Raw genomic sequence first — 15,409 nt, 5'->3', positions numbered from 1 at the left:
GGTACTATTATCATCTCCAGTTTACTTATGAGGCAAATAGGCTAAGAGGGATTAAATAACTTGTCTAAGGGTAACACCATTTATGAGTGGAGGAATTAGAATTTGACCCAGATTTTTTAATCTCTGATGTTCGTCTCTTTCTTTTAGACAGTGTTTACCATTTATTGTATCTTGAAAACCTCTCTGAAAAAAAAAATTCTAGTGCTACTCAGCAGAGAGAAGATGGTTCATCATCAAGTTGTTCTTGTCTTGAAAGAAATCAAAATAATAAACAAAGCAGAACAACAACAACAAGGAAAAACCAGTAATGGTTTAAATGGAATATAGAATTTGAGATGAAAAATACCTCCTTTAGATTTGTACTGGCATCCTGTTCTAACAATGAATCATTATTAGAAGCATGGCAATAAAAAATAGGTTACCATTCAAAGCCATGAGAGGAAATAGAATTACCCAAATGAATCTGACAATTATTTAAATCTGAACAGATACCACAGGTGATTTTTATCTTTCCATACACTATTTTGCTTTGACAGTCAGTCAAGAACTACCATTCCTACAAAAGCTACAACATCTGTTATTGAATGGGATGTTACATTAATTCAAATTAGAGTAAAAATAGCTGAGAGGCACAGTATAAAGTCTAAAAGAAACTGATTTGGAGATTATCCAACATCTATGAACCAAAGAGAAAGTTACTTCTCGTATATGAGAGGTTTCTTTTTGCCAAAATGGTAAGGTAGCTCAATCTTTTTAGAAGGCTCATTTATCTTAAGGAAAGGAGACTTTGCACCTTCCAGAAAGACTCAAGAACAGCTGCCTTCATGACCAGTTGTTACTACATGCTACAGATGGAGCTTACTTCCTTGTCTAGGGGTCTGGCATCTTTATATATTTAAAAAATCTTATTTAAATGAATTTTTAACCACAACTCTGTGAGTTAGGTGTGTTACCCACAGTTTACAGATCAAGAGTTTGAGTTGCTGGGATCTAAGAAACTCATTGGAAATCATACATCTATTAAGTGGTAGAACTGTGATTTGGACCCAGGCTTTGTAATGTCAGTATTTGTATACTGCATTGCCTGACCTTGAAAGTGACACCACTTCCTATTCACCTGTGAGGTAGGGTTGAGCTCTGCTAGCTTACAGGAAGTTGGACTGTATAGAATGGAAAGGGGCAAGTTATTAATGAATGGCATATGGAGGAATCATATATAGCTTGCTAGCTATTCAGAAAATTGTTGAATACTGATTATAGATGCAAGGGTATGTAAACCACAATTTGAAATTTCCTATGTTAATGAGCTGCAAAAATTTGTAATTTGTTATGTGTAGAGTCTATTACTCTTAGATAGATTGTGAAATAAGTTCATTTGGACTTTTCAATGAAATGAAAAATTATCATCTAAAAGTTCAAAAACATATTCAAAATCCAGAAATGCAAAACAAAATTTTAAATCTGTTTAAAACTTATAATTAGTGCTGTATTTTAATGGAATTCTTTTTCTATTTCTGTAGTATCCTGAGACTTTTCAAATTGTTATTATAGTTTCAGGAAGTAATTCTTATAAAATATAGGACTAGGTTCCAGTAAGATGGCAAAATAGGATAGGTCAAGTTCACCCCTGCTCTAAAGAACAGCTAGAAAAGTGACAGGAAGTCGACTGGGAAAGTGATTCTAGGGTGTAAGTGATGACATAGGGAAGCTCTGGTTGAAAAAGCTGAAGAATTAGATGCAGAATATGAACGCCATCCAGCCAGTACAAACAGCCTCACATGCCCCTTTCCAAACAGAGGGCTCTAGCCCTCAGGAGTACACAGACAGGGAGAGAGGGACAAGGAAATAAGCAAGCCATGTTCCTTAAATGTGCTACCCTCATGTGTGCTGTCCCCACCCCAGGACTACCCCCATACCCAGCGTACCTAAAACCTATCACCTGCTCCCCTCAATGCCCTCCAAGCACCCCTGCCGCAACTCCTGTGTGTCCCTGCCCCACATACCCGCCATGCACACATGCATGCACATACCTGCCCCAGCCCAACCCACCTCTCCCGTGCAAGTGCACAGTCTTGCCCCACCTCTATCGAGACCCATACACATGTGCCCAGCTCTTCAAACTCCCCTTCGCCCTCCATGCCCCCTGCAGGCAGTTGTCTATATATCCCTGCTACAGGTGCTCAACTTAATGCCCGGACCACACCCCCCTCCTCCACCAGCCCATAAAGCCGCGCAACCTTGACCACCCCGACCCCAAGATCTGTGATCCCATACATCAGCATCTGACCCCCCAGATGTGTGCACACGCATGTGTACACACCACCATGTCCACCAACTCTGGGCAAGCGCTGATATGCACATCTGGGCCATAACTGCCCCCAGCCTATGCAGGAGCAACACTGGCATGCTGCCCTTGAGCTCTGTGCACATGCACACGAGGGCGCTGCTTGCCAGACCTGCACAGATGCACATCCACATCCTCCCTGTTATAGTTTGCTAGCTGCTGGAATGCAACACACCAGAGACGAATTGGCTTTTAATAAAAGGGGATTTATTTTGTTGGTTCTTCAGAGGAAAGGCAGCTAACTTTCCACTGAGGCTCTTTCTTACATGGAAGGCACAAGATGGTCTCTGCTGGTCTTCTTTCCAGGCCCCTGGGTTCCAACAACTTTCCCCAGGGTGACTTCTTTCTGCATCTCCAAAGGCCTGGGCTGAGCTGCTAGTGCTGAAATGAGGAATGCTGAGCTGCTTAGCAGTGCTACGTTGCAATCTCTCATTTAAGCACCAGCCAATTAAGTCAAACATCACTCATTGCAGCAGACACGCCACCTAGCTGACTGCAGATGTAATTGGCAACAGATGAGGTTCACATACCGCTGGCTTATGTCTGCAGCAACAAGACTAGGTATGCTCACCTGGCCAAGTTGACAACTGAATCTAACTAACACACTCCCCAAGCATCCGTGCACCAACCTCTTGACCCCTGCACCCTAACCAGCTGCTGTGCACACGTACAAACTCTTGTCCCAGCTGCGGTACAAGTGCCCTCCTCCCATACCTGGCAGCTTCTCACATGCACATTTTTGCTATATAGCCCCTGTCCTGTACACACATGCACCTCTGCTCCAAGTCCACTCAACTGCACACCACACACCTGTTCCAGAGCCCTGCCCATCTGACATCATCTGACCCTGACCCATGTACCGGACCCCATGACCTGTGCCCTGCCCCTACACACTAGCACATCTGCATCCTGGTACCCTGGACCTTTCCTACTGTGTAAGGACACAGCCACGCCTTGCCCTCCCTGTGCCCAAACCTCTGTGCCACCTGCCTCACACCCTGATACCCACACGCCACCCACTCCATGCATCCACCCAAATCCTGCCTGCTCACCAGCACCCATGCATCCACACAGCCCCCCCATCCACCTCCTTCCATGCCCTACCAAATTGCCCCCCATGCCACACCCTTCTGCAGTCCAAGGCCTGCCTGCCTGCACCTTGCCCACAAAGTCTCTGCAGTCCACCTCCACACCCCCCTCTCTGGCACCCCATGGTCACAGGGGCCAGCGTAGCATCACTGCCCCATGCACTGCAACTTGTCACCACACTATTGTGCCCCATATCCTGCTCTGCTTCTATTCCGCATATACGCAGCATTAGGTTACTGAAGGAAATCAACTTCCAAAGTAACCCTATCAAAATATTTACATGCCTCAAAGCCGAGATCACTAATCATATCAAGATGGAGACAGATATAGCCCAACTTAATGACCAAATTAAAACACCAGAGGAGACTCACATGTTGGAACAATTAATCAAGTATGTTCATATAACTCTACTAAATAAAGTCGGTGGAATGGCTAATGAGATAAAGGAGATCAAAAAGACACTAGAAGAGCATAAAGAGAAATTAGAAAGAATAAATAGAAAATAGCAGATACCACAGGGACTAAAGGTGCTGTAGACCAAATAAAAAGTACACTGGGGACATACAGCAGGAGATTTCAAGAGACAGAAGAAAGAATAAGTGAACTAGAGGACAGAACAACTGATTTCTGGCACATAAAACAGCAATTGCAAAAAAGATGGAGGGCCCGCAACAGTGGCTCAGTGGCAGGGTTCTTCCCTGCCAGGCTAGAGACCCATGTTCAATTTCAAGAGTCTGCCCATATCAAAGAAAAAAAAAAAGGAAAAATTTGAATTAGATGTCAGGGAAATAATGGAAAAAACAAAGTGCACAAATATAAGAATTACTGGTATCCCAGAAGGAGAACAGAAGACTAAAGGGCTAGGAAGATTAGTTGAGGATGTAATGGGAGAAAACATCCCAACCCTTATAAAGGACACAGATATGCAAATCAGAGAAACGTAATGAACTCCATATAGAATAAATCCAAATAGGCCTTCCCCAAGACACATACTAATTAGTCTGTCAAATTTTAAAGAGAAGCAGAAAATCCTGATAGTGGCAGGAGATAAGCAATCTACTACATACAAGGTAAACCACATAAGAATGAGTTTGAACTACTCAACTGGCCTTATGGAGGTGAGTAGGCAGTGGTATGATATATTTAAGATCTTGAAGGAGAAAAACTTTCAGCCAAGAATTTTTTTACCCTGCCAAATTGACCTTCAAAAATGAGGGAGAGATTAAAATTTTCACAGACAAACAAATGCTGAAAGAATTTTTCAGCAAGAGACCAGCCCTATGAGAAATATTAAAGGGAGTTCTGCCAGCTGGAAAAAAAAGACAGGAGAGGGAGGTCTGGAGGAGCACACGATTTTGAAGACCAGCAGTAAGAGTAATCTAAAGGATTAAAAGATAAAGAGGGAAAAGAATATATAGATGGGACAAGTAAAATCCAAAGGATAAGATGATGGATACAAGAAATGCCTTTACAGTAATAACTTTGAATAAAGTTGAATGGTATAATTTAGGAATGCCTACAGTGTACAATGATGGTGATTAAATATACAAATGAAAAAATAAAAAAAAGAAATGCCTTTACAGTAATCACTTTGAATGTTAATGGACTAAACCTACCAATTAAAACATACAGATTGGAAGAATGGATAAGAAATGTAATCTAGCTATATGCTGCTTGCAAGAGGCTCATCTTAGACACAAGGATACAAATAGATTGAAAGTGAAAGGATGGAAGAAGATGTTCTACACAAGCTGTAACCAAAAGAAACCAGGGTAGCTATACTAATATCAGACCATATAGACTTTAAATGTAAAGACATCCTAAGAGACAAAGGACACTATATATTAATAAAAGCAACAATTTATCAATAAGAAATAACAATTATAAATGTTTATGCTACCAATCATGGAGCTCCAATGTATATGAGTCAAACATTAGCAAAAGTGAAGCAGCAATAGATGTTTCAACAATAATAATAGGAGACTACAATACACCACTCTCCTCTATAGATTGAACAAAGAAATACAGAAGGTAAACAATTTGGTAAATGAATTAGATGTAGTATACATACACAGGTCATTAAAACCCCCAAACACCAGGATATACATTCTTCTCTAGTGCTCATGGAACATTCTTCAGTATAAATCATGCTAGGGCATAAAACAGATCTTTATAAATTTGAAAATATTGAAGTTATTCAAGGCACTTTTTCTGATCACAATGGAATGAAGCTGGAAATCAAAGAACCAGAACTTTCACAAATATATGAAGGTGAAATAATACACTCTTAAACAACCAGTGGGTCAATGAAGAAATTGCTAGAGAAATAGGTGTCTAGAAATGAATGAAAATGAGAATGCAACATACCAGAACTTATGGGATGTAGTAAAGGCTGTGCTGAGGTGGAAATTATTTACCCTAAATGTGTATATTTTAAAAAGAAGGAAGAACAAAAATAGAGGGCTTAACTGCTACCCTGGAGTAACTTGAGAAGAGCAAACTAACCTCAAAGCAAATAGAAGAGGAGAAATAACAAAGATTAAAACAGATTTAAATGAATGGGAGAACAAAAGAACAGTAGGAAAGAATCAATAAAACTAAAAGTTGGTTCTTTGAGAAAAAAATCAGTAAAATAGATGGACCATTAGCAAGGTTGACAAATAAAAAAAGAGAGAGGATGTAAATAAACAAAATCAGATATGAGAGGGGGTCGTTACCACAGACCTAGAAGAAATAAAGAAAATCATAAGAGGACATGATGAACAACATATGCAGTAAATTTGACAACTTACATGAAATGGATAAACTCCTGAAAATACATGAACAAGCTACACTGACTCAGGAAGAAATAGATCTCAATGAAACATAAGTAAAGAAATTCAATCTGTCAACAAATGTCTACCTACAAAGTAAAGCCCAGGGCCAGGTGTCTTCACAAGGTAATTTTATCAAACATTTCAAAAAGAACTAATGGCAAACCTGCTGAAGGTTTCCAAGAAATTGATGAAAAAGAGACACTACCTATTTCATTTTATGAAGCTAACATCATTTTAATACCATAACTGGTTAAAGATGGCATAAAAAAGGAAAACTACAGGCCAATTTCCCTAACGAACATAGATGCAAAAATTCAAAGCAAAATACTAGGAAATCAAATCCAACCATACATTAAAAGAATTATATACCACAACCAAGTGGGGTTTATACCAGGAATGCAAGGATGGTTCAATACAAGAAAATCAGTTAATGCAATACAGCACATTAACAAATCGAAAGGGAAACATCCCATGATCATTTCGATTGTTGCTGAAAAAGCGTTTGACAAAATTCAACATCCTTTTCTGGTAAAAACACTTTAAAAGGTAGAACTCAAAGGTAACTTCTTCAATATGATAAAGGGCATAAATGACAAACCCATAACCAGCATCATACTCAATGTATGAGGATGAAAGCTTACCCCCTGAGATTGGGAATGAGACAAGGATGCCCACTATCAACACTATTATACAGCATTGTACTAGAAGTTCTAGCTAGAGCATTCAGGCAGGAATAAGAAATGAAAGGCATCTAAATTGGAAAGGATGAAGTAAAACTTTCACTATTTGCAGATGAAATAATACTGCACTTGGAGAATCCTTAGGAATCTGCATCACAGTTACTTGAGCAATTAAAAAAGTTATGCAAGTTGGTTGGGTATGAAATTAATGTATAAAACCCAGTAATGTTTCTATACAAAAGCAATGACATAACTGAGGAATCAGGTAACAAAAAAATTCCATTCAAATTAACAACTAAAGAATCAAGTATCTAGGAATGAACTTAATGAGGAACTTGTATACAGAAAACTACATAACATTGCCAAACGAAATCAAAGAAGATCTACGTAGGTGGAAAGACATTCTATGCTCATGGTCATGAAGGTTTAATGTAGTTAAGATTTCAGTTCTACCCGAATTGATCTACAGATTCAATGCAGTATCAATGAAAATTCTAACAACCTACGTTAAAGACTTGAAAAGCTAGTCACCAAATTCATCTGGAAGGGAAAGAAACCAGAAGTAAGTAAAAGCATCCAAAAAATGTAGAATGAAGTGGGAGGATTAATACTTTCTGATTTTTTAAAAATTTTAATTTGTTTTATTTTATTATTTTTATAGAGAAATCATCATACATATACATTTCATACATGGCAAACAATCAGTGGCTCATAGTATCATCATATAGTTGTGTATTCATCACTGTGGTCATTTTTTTGAACATTTGTATCTCTCCAGAAAAAGAAATAAAAAGAAAAACTCATACATACTGTATCCTGTACCCCTCCCTTTCATTGACCATTAGTATTTCTCACCTACCAAATTGATTTACCCTTTGACTACTACTATTTATTTATTTGTCCATATTTTTAACTTACCTGTCTGTATCCTGGATAAAAGGGAGCATTAGATACAAGGTTCTAACAATCACACAGTCAAATTGTAAATATTGAATCTTTATACAGTTGTACTCAAGAATCAAGGCTACTGGAACACGCCTCAACATTTTCAGGTACTTCCCTCCAACCATGCTAGTACACCATAAACTAAACAGGAATAATGCATAAGAATAACCTCCAGGATAACCTCTTAACTCTGAATTCTCTCAGCCACTGAAACTGTACGTTGTCTCGTTTTTCTCTTCTCCCTTTTGGTCAAGAAGGCTTTCTCAATTACTTGATGCCAGGTCCTGGCACATCTCAGGATTTCTGTCCCACACTGCCAGGGAGATTTATATCCCTGGGAGTCATGTCTCATGTATCATAGAGGGGAGTAAATTCACCTGCCTAGTTGGCTTAGAGAGAGAGGCTACATCTGAGCTATAAAAGAGGTTCTCCGGGGGTGACTCTTAGACCTGACTTTAAGAAGGCTGAGCCTATCCTTTGCAGGAATAAGTTTCATAAGTGCAAACAACAGGATCGAGTTGGTTGTCACTACTGCTTGCAAGACTATCAGAAATTCTCCAGATGAAGAATTTGAATATTTCCCCCTTTCTCCCAAGTCTCCAAGGTGACTTTGCAAATTCCTGTGCTGAAATTCCTCTGTGATATTTCTGGGCATCACACTAACCTAGAATAACCATCAAAATCTCACACTCTATTCAGGATTCTGTGTACTTATGATGTTCAGCTAAACTGACCATACAAGTTAATTTAGGAAATGCACTACCGGAATTATAAATTTTGTGCCAAATAAACATCTCTCCCTTTAGTCTCATACAGAAGTTGAAGTTTTAATATATGGATGATATCATTCTTTATCCTGTATTCTGATATACCTTAGTCCTTTCCAGATCAGCTTCATTCATATCTCTACTCATTGTCTGATCACTTTTTCAACTTTTTGAACAGTTCCTGTATGGGGTACTCCTGATTTTAATAGCTTCAGAGCTCTGATTCTGAGTCTCAGGTGTCACATAAATAACTGAACTTTCTGGGAATGACCAGGTCATAAATAACTCAGTATCACAGAATTCAGAAATAACAGTTACATCTCCTAAATATATGTGCCTGTTGTAAGAGCTTACAACTTAGGACCCTTTATCATAGTCCGCTACCTGATCACTTATGTTCTTGACTTCAGTTCACCAAATTTTTATATTGCAGTTAGTTCATATGATTGAGGCATGTTAATGTTTGACTTTTTCTTTATGGAATTTCATTCAACCTACAGTCCTTAAGGACTGAAAAAATGAAAGAGGGTGTTTACCTTGTGGCCTATACAGAAATTAATTCAAATTGGATCAAACTCCTAAATATAAGAACCAGTACCATAAACTCCTAGAATAAAATGTAGGGAAGCATCTTCAAGACCTAGAAATTGGAGGTAGCTTTCTAAACTTTACTCCAAAAACACATGCAACAAAAATAAACTATAGAGGAGACTTCCAGGAAGGTGACCAAATAGAGTAGATTGGGCCTAGCCCTATTCCACGGAAAAGTTAGGGAAGAGACAGGGAGGTGACTGAGGCAGCGACTTGGGAGAGTGTCTGACTTGGTAGAGCCTTCTACACCACATGGGGCAGCCCTAGTTGAAGAGGCCAAGGAACAGAGAGGCAGACGGCTGGATCCTGGCACAGTGGCACGGAGCCCACAGGAGTGCACGAAGGGAGCCAGGGAATAGGAATTAAGCCAGGCTACATTCTTTGGGCACACTACCCTCACCAGCGCAGCTCCATGACCAGTGACTCAGCTCATGCACTCGAACCCCATCACCCACTCCTATTCCCCATGCTCCAGACACCACCACCCCACCAGCCCACAGTGCACGCACATGCACCCCAACCCCACCACAAGTGCAACCCAACCCACCTCTTCTATACCCCTTCCAAGTACTCCTTCCCCCTTCCTGTTCCCTGCAGGCTGTTGCCAGTGCATAAAGGCTGCAGGCACTAACCTCCATACCTAGGTACCCCTGCCCACCTGCCCATAGAGTTGTACAGCCTCACTACATACCCCTTGAGCTCTGCGCATCAGTTTACAGGATTTCTAGGCCCATGCATGCACACGGACCCCCAATCATTTCATTCAGCTCTGGGAACCACACTTTATAGTAGTCCTAGTACCATACTTGCGCACGACCCTCAGCCAAACTTCCCAGCTCTGAGAAAGTGCTGACCTGCACAGGTGGATCACATGTTCCCTCAACACATGTGCTACCACAGTTCTATGCATGTGCACAAGAGGCTCCGTTCATTAGACCAGCACACACCAGAGTTGCGTCCCCCAGACTGGTACACCTGCATAGTTACATACTCCCTGGCTGCTTGGTGCCCACGTTTGCAAGCATCAGTGTAACATCCCAAACCTGCACCTATACCTGCCCTGAAATTCATGGCTCTGTGTGTCCCACCCAATACCCTGCTCTGTGCTGTACAACCATCCTGCAAATACAAGGCCACAGACTACTGAAAGAAATCAACTTCCAAAGTAAACCAGTCAAGTTATTTACATGCCACGAAGACAGCAGAAGATCACTAAGCACATCACAATGCAGACAGATATAGTCCTGCCTAATGACTGAATTAAAACACAAGAGGATGCACAGACATTGGAACAACTAATGCAAGATGTTCATACAACTCTACTAAATAAAATAAGTGGGATAGCAAATGATGTAAATGAGACCAAGAAGACAGTAGAAGAGCATAAAGAGGAATTTGAATGAGTAAATAGAAAAATAGTGGATACTACAGAGATTAAAGACTCTGTTGACAAAATAAAAAACACTGGATGAAAACAGTATAAGATTTGAAGAGACAGAAGAAAGAATAAGTGATATAGAGGACAGGATAACTGACTTCGAAGACTCTAAACAGCAAATGGCAAAAAAGATGAAAAAACTTGAATTGATTTCAGGGAAATGATAGACAAAACAAAGCACACAAATATAAAAATCACTGGTGTCCTAGAAGGAGAAGAGAGGAGTAAAGGGCTAGAAAGAGTAGTTGAGGATATAATGGGTGTGGGGGGCAGCTTCCCAATCCTCACAAAAGACATAAATATACAAGTCAAAGAAGGCCAATGAACTCCATACAGAATAAATCCCAACAGACCTTCCCAAAGACACATGCTAATCAGTCTCTCAAATGCTGAAGAGAAGCAGAAAATCCTGAAAGTGACAAGAGAAAAACAATCTACTACATACAAGGGAAACCAAATAAGACTGAGTTCAGACTACTCAACTTGCACCCTGGAGGCAAGTAGGCAGTGGTGTGATATATTCAAGATCCTGAAAGAGAAAGACTTCCAGCCAAGAATGCTGTACCTAGCCAAATTGTCCTTCAAAGCTGAGGGAGAGATTATAGTTTTCACAGTCAGAAAAAGTCTGAAAGTATTTGTCAACAAGAGACCAGCCCTTTGAGAAATACTAAAAGAGTTCTGCCAACTGAAAAAAAAAGACAGAAGAGGGAGGTCTGTAGGAAGGCACAGAAATGAAGAGTACCACTTAGTGTTATTTAAAGAATTCAAAGAGAAAGAGGGGAAAGAATACATAGATCTGACAAATAAAATAAAAAGGATAAGATGGTGGATTCAAGAACTGCCTTTTCGGTAATGACTTTGAATGTTAATGGATTTACCAATGAAAAGATACTGATTGGCAGAAGGGATTAAGAAACATAATCCTGCTGTATGCTGCTTACAAGAGACTCACCTTAGGCACAAGGATGTAAATAGGTTGAAAGTGAAAGGATGGAAGAATATTTTCCATACAATTTGTAATGAAAAGAAAGCAGGAGTAGCTATACTAATATTGGAGAAAAGAGACTTTAACTGTAAAGATGTCATAAGAGACAAAGAAGGATGCTATATACTAATTAAAGGATCAATTCCCCAAGAAGATATAACAATCATAAATGTTTATGCTCCCAATCAAGGAGCTCCAAAGTATATGAGACAGACATTGGCAAAACTGAAGGAAGTGATAGATGTTTCAACAATAACAGTAGGGGAGACTACAATATACCACTGTATAGATAGAACAACCAAGCAGAAGATCAACAAGGAAATAGAGAAGTTAAATAACTTGATAAATGAATTAGATCTAACAGACATATATAGGTCATTGCATCCCAAAGCACAAGGATATACATTTTTCTCTATTGCTCATGGAACATTCCCTAGGATAAATCATATGCTGGGGCACAAAACAGGTCTTTCTAAATTTAAAAACATTGAAATTATTGAAAACACTTTCTCTTATCACAATGGGATAAAGCTGGATCTCAGTAACCACCAAAGAATGAGAACATTCACAAATATTTGGAGATTAAATAACATACTCTTAAACAGCCAGTGGGTGAAGGGAGGAATTGCTAGGGAAATCAGTAGCTATCTAAAGAAGAATGAAAATGAGAATGCAGCTAATCAGAACTTCTGGGATGTGACAAAGGCTGTGCTGAGAGGGAAATTTTTTGCCCTAAATATCTATATTAATAAACAAGAAAGAGGAAAAATTGAGGACTTAAAAGCACACCTGGAGGAACTTGAGAAAGAACAAGAAAGTAACCCCAAAGTAAATGGAAGAAGAGAAATAACAAAGATTAATGCAGAGATAAATGAATGGGAGAAAAAGGAACAATAGAAGGAATCAATGAAACCGAAAGTTACCCAAATCCAGGTAAAGATGCTATAAGAAAGGAAAACTACAGGCTAATCTCCCTAATGAACCTAAATGCAAAAATTCTCAATAAAATACTAAGAAATTGAATCCAACAATCCAGTAGAAGATTTATACAACATTGCCAGGTGGGGTTTATACCAAGAATGTGAGAAAATCAGTTAATATGATATAGCACATTAACAAATTGAAAGGGAGAAATCACATGATCATCTTGATTGATGCTGAAAAAAGTATTTGACAAAATTCAGCATCCTTTTCATATAAAATCAATCCAAAACATAGGAATCAAAGGTAACTACCTCAATATGATAAAGGGAATATATGAAAAACCGATAGCCAGCATCGTACTCACTGGAGAGAGACTGAAAGCTTTCCCCCTGAGATCAGGAACAAGGCTAGGATGCCCACTGTCACCACTATTATTCAACATTGTGCTTGAAGTTCTAGCTAGAGCAATGAGGCAGGACAAAGAAATAAAAGCATCCAAGTTGGAAGGGAAGAAATAAAACTCTCAATTTTTGCAGATGATATGATACTATTCTTCAAAGTTCCTGAGAAATCTACAGCAAAGTTACTTGAGCTCATAAACAAATTCAGCAAGGTGTCGGGATATAGAATTAATGTGCAAAAATCAGTAACATTTCTATACACAAGCAATGACCTAGCTGAGGAGTCAGTTAAGGAAAAAAATCCATTCAAAATAGCAACCAAAGTAATTGGGTACTTATGAATGGACTTAACTAGGGACGTAAAGGACCTGTACACAGAAAGCTACATAATGTTGCTAAAAGAAATCAAAGAGGATTTAAATAAATGGAAAGACATTCCCTGCTCATAGATAGGAAAGCTAAATATAGTTAAGACCCTAAATCTCTCCAAATAGATCTAGAGATTCAACATAATACCAATCAAAATTCTAACAATGTACTTTGAAGATTTGGAAAAGCTAATTACTAAAATCATCTGGAAGGGAAAGAGACCCTGAATAGCTAAAAGCATTGTAGAAAAGAAAAATGAAGTGGGAGGATTACCACTCCCTGACTTTAAAACCTGTTATAAAGCCACTGTGGTCAAAAGACCATGATAGTGGCACAAAGATAGAAACATTGACCAATGGAATCGAATGGAGAGTGCAGAAATAGACCACCAAATCTATGGCCAACTGATTTTTGACAAGGCCCTCAAATAATCTGAACTGGGACAAAATTGCTTTTTCAATAATTGGGCATGGAAGGACTGGATATCAGTAGCCAAAAGAATGAAAGTGGACCCTATATTACACCATATACAAAAATTAACTCAAAGTGGATAAACACCTACATATAAGAACTAGCATCATAATGGTTCTAGAAGAAAATGTAGGGAAACATCTTCAAGACATAGTAATAGGAGATAGCTTCCTAATCTTTATACCTAAAACACAAGCAAAAAAAGAAAAAACAGATAAATGAGAACTCCTCAAAATCAAATACTTCTGCACCTCAAAAGACTTTGTCAAAAAAGTGAAGAGGCAGCCAACTCAGTGGGAGAAAATATTTGGAAATCACGTATCAGACAAAGATTTGATTTCCTATATATGCAAAGAAATCATACAGCTCAACAACAAAAGTACAAACAACCCAGTTATAAAATGGTCTAAACATATGAATAGGTATTTTTCTATCATCTATCATCTCCTTACTGCATATTAGTGAGAGACCCTTCCAATATGAAAAATTTAGAATTGTCATAGTCCTATCTCCCCTAGAGAGGGATGGAAAGATCAAAGGTGATGGTGGAGTTATACAGAGAAGATCGGATTTAACAAATGGATATAAATGCTGAATCATTAAATTGATATGTATTTTAGTCTCCTGTATTTTAGAGCAGCTATAAGTAAAAATCTCAAACTCTGAAATATGTTCTGCAACTAATTGTGGTGCTGTGGCTTGTATTTATAGCTTCTTTGGATATATGTTATTTTCAGAAAAAAGTTGATTGTGATGATTAAAAAATATTTAAGCCCTCTGGTCTCCTATATTTTGTAGCAGTTAGAGGGAAAACTATCAGAGAATTTTATGGTAGAACGTAACAAACTCCGGGATGTGTACTATAACTACTTGTTGAAGAATGCTTTGAAAACTATTGCTTTTTTATCTCTTTGCTTTGTACGTATGTTATTCTATACAATTAAAAAGTTGAAAACAAAAATAATAAAAAGGAAATATAGATAAGTGGGAACTCCTTCAAATCAAATGTTCCATGCTCTGAAAGAAACTTTTCCAAAAAAGGTGAATAGGCAGCCAACTCAATGAGAGAAAATATTTTCAAATCACAGATTGGATTAAAGTTTGATATCCTGTATACATAAAGAAATCATGCAACTCAACAACAAATGAACAAAGAATCCAGTTACAAAATGGGCTAAAGATATGAATAGGCATTTTTCTGACGAGCAATTACAGATGGCTCAAAAACACATGAAGAGATGCTCATTTTCATTAAATGTATGGAAAATTCTGATCAAGAGTATAATGAGATACCACCTAAGACGTATAAGAATGGCTGCTAATAATCTTGTACAGCTGCTATGGAAAATAGTTTGGCAGTTCCTTCGGAAACTAAATATTGAGTTGCCCTATGACCCAGCAATACCTCTATGCGGTTTATACCCAAAAGACCTTAATTCAGTCATACAAACAGACATTTACACATCGATGTTCAAGCAGCATTATTCACAATTGCCCAAAGATGGACAAAATCCAGGAGCCCATCCACAAACAAGTGGATTGTCAAAATGTGGTATATACATAGTACAGAATATTAAGCTGCAGTAAGA

At 38.5% G+C, this 15,409-nt stretch overlaps 1 protein-coding gene across 5 annotated transcripts in view; it reads left to right on the top strand.

Moving 5' to 3' along the window:
• Nucleotides 1-15,409, top strand: part of DIAPH2 (diaphanous related formin 2) — a 997,375-nt gene that overhangs the window by 280,900 nt on the left and 701,066 nt on the right. The gene's annotated exons all lie outside the window — the stretch shown is intronic.

The sequence above is a fragment of the Tamandua tetradactyla genome, chromosome X (genome assembly GCF_023851605.1).
Source record: "Tamandua tetradactyla isolate mTamTet1 chromosome X, mTamTet1.pri, whole genome shotgun sequence".
NCBI classification, from domain to species: Eukaryota; Metazoa; Chordata; class Mammalia; order Pilosa; family Myrmecophagidae; genus Tamandua; species Tamandua tetradactyla.
This window is presented reverse-complemented; position numbering and strand designations above follow the sequence as displayed.